Source organism: Tetrao urogallus (assembly GCF_951394365.1).
Source record: "Tetrao urogallus genome assembly, chromosome: 22".
Lineage (NCBI taxonomy): Eukaryota > Metazoa > Chordata > Aves > Galliformes > Phasianidae > Tetrao > Tetrao urogallus.
The window spans coordinates 3809705-3815695 of record NC_136835.1 but is presented as its reverse complement, the minus strand read 5'-3'; positions in this window follow the sequence as shown (position 1 = coordinate 3815695).

Below are 5991 nucleotides of genomic sequence, written 5' to 3'. Positions count from 1 at the left end.
GCAAAGACATGACCTGCACTTTTTGAAGTCAAATGAAGTAACAGTCCCTGTGGGACCCTGATTCATATCTCTGATGTGTAAAAACCCCTCTCTGTAGCAGAACTGGTGCATGTTTAGACCAGGTTTCTTCTTTCCTAGGCAATAGGCTTTCAGGGATTGATCTACTGGACAGAGCCATATGTCTCACTCACTGCATGAGTATCACTGACAGAGTTCAGCATCAGTGGATTTGCTTTATTTGGGGATCACCTGGCAACTGCCTTTCTGTTAAAGGAAAGTTCTTAAGGTTTTAGGAAATAATCCTTATCTGAAACAGGAACTGTGGTCTTCAAGTTGAGTCTGCTTTCAGGCATTAAAAAATAATCTCTTATCACAAAAATGCAGAGGCTGTGCATTCAAAACTGCAACATGAAGAGCTTTGTACCAGTTTCTCTGTGTTAAAAAGGGGCTATAAGAGCATGAATATTCAAATATTCTTTATCATTCCAAGTGTTCTATGGCATGTTGTATTCAAAACATCCAGCCACTTCCAAAAATCTGTCAGGTCAGAGGGAAGCTGTCTTTTAGTCTTTTCAGTCATTCCCTGCTGATTCATTTTGCTGCTAAGGTGGCATTAGATAGAAAACACAGTGGAGGTTCAGTGTAGGTTGTTAGAGAAAAGAGAGGGTTCCAGATTTTGGTGGTTTTTTTTGCTGCTTTGCTATACAGCTCTGCTAGAAACATTCACATTCAATCTTAAATACAACATACTGGGCTGCTGTGAAAGAGCTGCTGGGCATTCTGCTGGAAGTTCCTCAAGAATTCAGCTGCACCAAACTAGTTACAGTTGATTCCATTTAACTTTGTTTCCCAAATAGCACAATTAGTAATGGGAGCATTTAAATGATGCCCTATGAGCTTTTAAGATAGCATCTCATAGGTAACAAATGGTAGCTCGTGTTGCTGAACTGGAGCTCACATTGCTGTCGTGATTATGGTTCATCAGTGAGTCTGTTAGGCAGTGAGTGTTGGGGATAAATACCATTGCAACTACACTTCTGTGTTTATTTTTCATTTACGGCCTCAACTTCTGCACCTGCAGATTAAAGCTCTTCTGTCAGCTTAGAAATAAACTTCACAGTGTGAAGTTGAAGCAAACTTGCTTACTGTCTGAGTGAGGAATTGCGTGTCATTATGAATGCAAATTGCACTGTGTTTGCTGGTGCTGCTACCTGGAAGCTAGATGGGTTGAGTGATTATGGGGTGTGCAAAGCTGCCAGAAAATATCTGCTCCTGGGGGGTCTCTCGTGCTGGTGGGTCTGGACTAGTTTTCATTCACTGCAAAGTAATGATTGAGAAAAAGTTCATGAACTGATCTGGTTAGAGCAGGTATAGTAAGGCATGACTGAAGAGATGGTGGTTTTTCCTCTGTGAAAACATCTGGCATCAGAAGAAATGAGCACAGGCAGCACCATGCTGGGTGAGATGGGGTTGACACATACTGTTGGAGCCTGTGCAAATCAAGACTTCAGTGCTAAAGACGTGACTGAGATGCTGTCAAGGCCCAAGAATGGCACTGCAGTTGTACCCAATGGAGTGCAGCACTGCCTCTCTTCTTAAGGCTTACATGTGTTTGCATTCATTTACTTTGCATCTCAGATCAGCAGTAAGACCCTTGGGAGTTTCTTACCCTTCTGGGCAGCCAGTCCTGAGTTCTTTCTGTGGTTGTGCACCGGCAATAATCTCATCAGCTTCGAGATAAAATGGACAGAGAGCAGGGTGTGTGTGCATCCAGCATTCATTGAGATCATTTCTATTTTCAGTAAGCGTTGACACGGAGTGAGAACAGCAGTTGTCTGCAAATGTTTGCAGGAAGGAGATTAATTTCTGTGTTTTCCTTCCCCTTGTAGCAGAGATTGACATGGGCCAGCAGTGTTGTGGTGTTTGCTGGAAAAGATTCCTTGCTTTAGAGGTGGTGCCACAGGAAAGGTAACAACAACAATTTCCACTGTATAATTTGGCAGCATCTTTTGTTTAGAAATGTGAACCCTGCCTATGCTTTAGTGGCAGCAAAGGCATTTTCCACGCTGTAGAAATACAAGTCTTCGCTGTCTCCTTCCATTCTTCAATGAAATCTCAGCATCACAAGCTCTCTCAAACAACTTGTCAGATTGCATTATGTGGTTAAAAATGTACCACTGAGGATTCATAGTGATTAATAGCCTTGAGAGGGGACGAGCATCCTAGGTGGGGACTGGGAAATGGATTTACAGGGAAGGAGATGAGCGTACAGGAGTCACTAAAAAGACTGCATACTACAGATAGTGTGTTTCTCTTGGCTACTACTGCCAAAAAGCACTTTTGCATTTGAGTGTAGGGGAAAATTCAGACATGCTACACCTGAGAACTTCAGCTCTCACTCATTTAAAGCAGAGGGTATAAGTATTATTTGTTACCATCTTGAAGCTTGACCAATTCCAAGGCAAAGTACTCATGGCTACGTGATTCAAAAGCCACATGCTTGGAAGTATGATACTACAATATAAAGTATTCTTATGAGTAAATCTTCAGCAGCATACTAACAGGGCCAAGATACAGGCCTCACAGCAGAGAAATGAGCACAATTAGCCCAGCTGTGTACCTGTTACATACTTCATTGCACAGTGCTTGCTGTCATCCTTACATTCTCTGTCATTTGTTGAGGAGTAACGCTCTCTGCTTTCAGCTGGCTGCTGCTTGACCAGAGTGCAGGAATTGTCTGGTGGCATAGCACGTAGAAGGGGAAAGTTGTCAAGGCTTTTTTGGAGATGGGAGGTGGGGGTGGTGAGAGCTAGTTTAAACTAGAGAAAACTGCAGAGGAGATATTGCTAAGAGGGGGAGGTAAAGGAAAGCTGTGAAGTTCAGTGCAATCAATGGGGGCATCTGACCTGTCTAGTCTGGCTGAGGCTGGAGCAAGAAAGCACAGTTCTGTGTTCAAGAAAGATTTCTCATTTTTATGAGCTAGTAACTTAACTCTTGCATGCTTGCAACATAGATGGAGCCAGAAAAGAAGCAGCCTTCTTGTAGGTGTATTAACTTGCAGTTCAAAATCTGCTCTTCTGCTTTGCATATCTTTTGAGTTATTGCTACTTCCTTGACTGTGGGAGAGTGATGTTTATTCCTGTTGAAGCTACAGAGCTGGCTGATGGAATTTTAAAGGTTTGGATTTTGTTGGTTTTTTTTTTAAGCAAGAATTGAGTGTAGAAATTGTTTCCTTTCTTTTTTTTAATATTTACCATGGAAGTATTTATTGTGGTCAATGGCTCTGGTTCCTATATGTCTCCAGCCATCACATGAGAATCATAAGGGTAGTTTGTATGTGGTAGTAACCTACACAAGGCTGAAGATTCCTTGTAAAGAAAGGTTCTGCAAGACTAAATGAAAAAGCAGTGCATAGACCTGACCAGGAAAGCAGCTTATTTTCTTACCAACTCTAATACAGGGAGCAGTCCAGCTCTGTTTTTCATATTCTGAATTACAGTGTGTGTATCTTGAAAAAGTATAAAGAAGGATGACACAATAAATGATGAACCAGAAAGTGTAAAAATCAATGTGTGACCAAAATGTTGCTGTTTAAAAACCTATTATGGGACTGAAGGGAGGATACCTCTGTGCTTATTGAATTAACATCAGTTTGCAAATGGTTTGCATCCTTCTTTGTACTTGTTCTTGTGAATAGACACTCTTGGGTACAGCAGCATTCACTGGACTTAATTAAACGAGACCTTTGTGGACAATTCCATGTTCAGTTGCATCAGATACAGCAACCTCATGGCTTGTGTGTCAGTGGAGGATGGTTATACTGGACTGAGAGGTCCTACCTGCTGTTTACTGTTATGCAATGACCCATGTTGTCCAGTGCAGAAATTCCCAGACTTACAAGCTCTAACAGATGTTACGTATGCCAGTCAGTGAATGTAGGACTGACTCTTTCCACACCTTGGGGCTGTTTGTCCATTTTGCCTGAATGTATCTGACGTCTTACATAATACTGGAAAGTCTCTCAGATTTATAAACAGCAGGTTTTGCCTTTCCTGCCATCTGTTTTGGGATGCTTGCTTGTTGTCTTGGCTAACCTCCTTCATGGGCTGCTCTGTTCAGGCATTGATGCACTAAGACAAATAAATTGCTGAGTGCACCTTCTCCTCTCAGAGAAAATATTGGTGTGATGGAGTTACAAGCAGCCAAAGCATGGAGGGTATGTTTGGTGTCGTGCTGCTTGTAGCTTCTGAAGAGGGGTTTGCAATGCAGAAGAGTACTTGTTAAATGTAGAAATGACCCTATAGCTATGAGAGCAGACTGTTTCAGAATTATTTGCTGGCTTTGTAGATTTTGCTATAGACATTAAGCTGCTTTTTTTTTTTTTTTCCTCCTATTAATGATCTTCTAGAGGGTGGCTTTTTACCCTACTCCTCATGTGGGAAACGTGCCCTTACTCCTCCCCACTCCCTTTTGTACCAAGGGGATGTAAAGACATAAGTTGCTCGTTTTACAGATATTACTATGACAGAATTCTTTCACTTCCCTGTCAGGAGCATATGCCAATCCTTAAAACGGATATAACACACGTATCAGATTCATCTTCCAAGTTTTCCTCTAAGACCTCCTTTAGTTTGTTTTTTTTCTCTTCCTGTTTGAATTTGAAAGTGTTGTTTTGACTGAGTACAGCAAATCTATGGGTGGTGACAAGAGGGTTCTGTTGCTCCCCGTGTCATCTCTCTTCATATTTTTCCTGTCTTGTAAGCAGAAGAGAAAACAAATCCTTCCTGGCAGCTGGCAGATGACAAGGTGTTGAAATGAGGCTGCTTGGCACCTCACATACTTCTTGCTGGTGTGTTGCAGGGTTGCATCACCAACTGATAAGCAGCACACAAGGGCACGTATCTGGAATCCAGGCTCACCCTCATAATTCATAGTTTGCATGCTTATTTTTTGTCGCTCTTCCTTCTTCATTTGTATTTCCTCTTCTTTGAATCAGCATTTGAAAAACAGTGGCACCCACTCTGACACCCACTGTAATACCCACCTGGCTCTTATGGGGAGGAGCTCTGAGGAAGGGAGCTCACACACTGTAAAGTAGTTTCTAGCATGTTATGGAAGTGGAAATTGAGGAACAGACATGCTTTAAGCTGGCAAGCCCTCCCCGTTTTCCACTCCCTCAGTTCTGGTTTCTCATTTGTAATTCCTCTCTGCTTTTCCTGCAAAAGGTCTCCTGCTGTCCCCATTTCTTCTCTAATAAAAGTGCCCATATTGAAGACCTGGTCTCAGGCAGCCCTCTAACAGTGCCTACATTATGCATATGAAGGTCCACTTTGCCGTGGAGATGATGTCCCTTAGAAAATGAGTGTTGAGCATTCTACACTCACAGAATCACAAGGTGTTTAAATGGACTGGCTGTGCCTTGGCCTTCCAGATGCATTTCTCAATGTGTCCCTTTCCATTTCACTCTCTTGGTCTTTATCAGAAAATAAGGTGGAGAACTGTCTTCTGGAAAATACTTTTTATTATCAAATTTTTCCTATATAGTGTTATTACTCTCAGCAAGGTAATACAGATCTATGTACGCACTTGCTTAGAATTCAGTTGCACAAACAAAACAAAAAGAAAACAAGCAAACAACCCCTCTAGTGCAAATTAATGCCTTACATTAAGTTTTTCTGTTGTGTTTTTCTTTCTTTGTGTTTTCCTCTCTGAGTGCTCTCCAGGTTCATCCTTGGATGAGGGAAAGTCATTCTTTTTACAAAAATAGATGGCACTTCAATTTCAGACAAGCATCGTCTTTACAGTACAGCGGGAGGTTACTTGCCAGCCTCTTAAGTCCTTAATTCTTCATGAAATTCATGAAATTTCTTCATGGGGCGAGCCCAGTGTATACTTGGTATTGCACAGACAGGACATTGAAGCAGCAGAGGCTGTGTGAGGTGGAGGAGCAGCTCTCCGTGAGGAGGAAGAAGTCCAGTGATAAGGACGGAT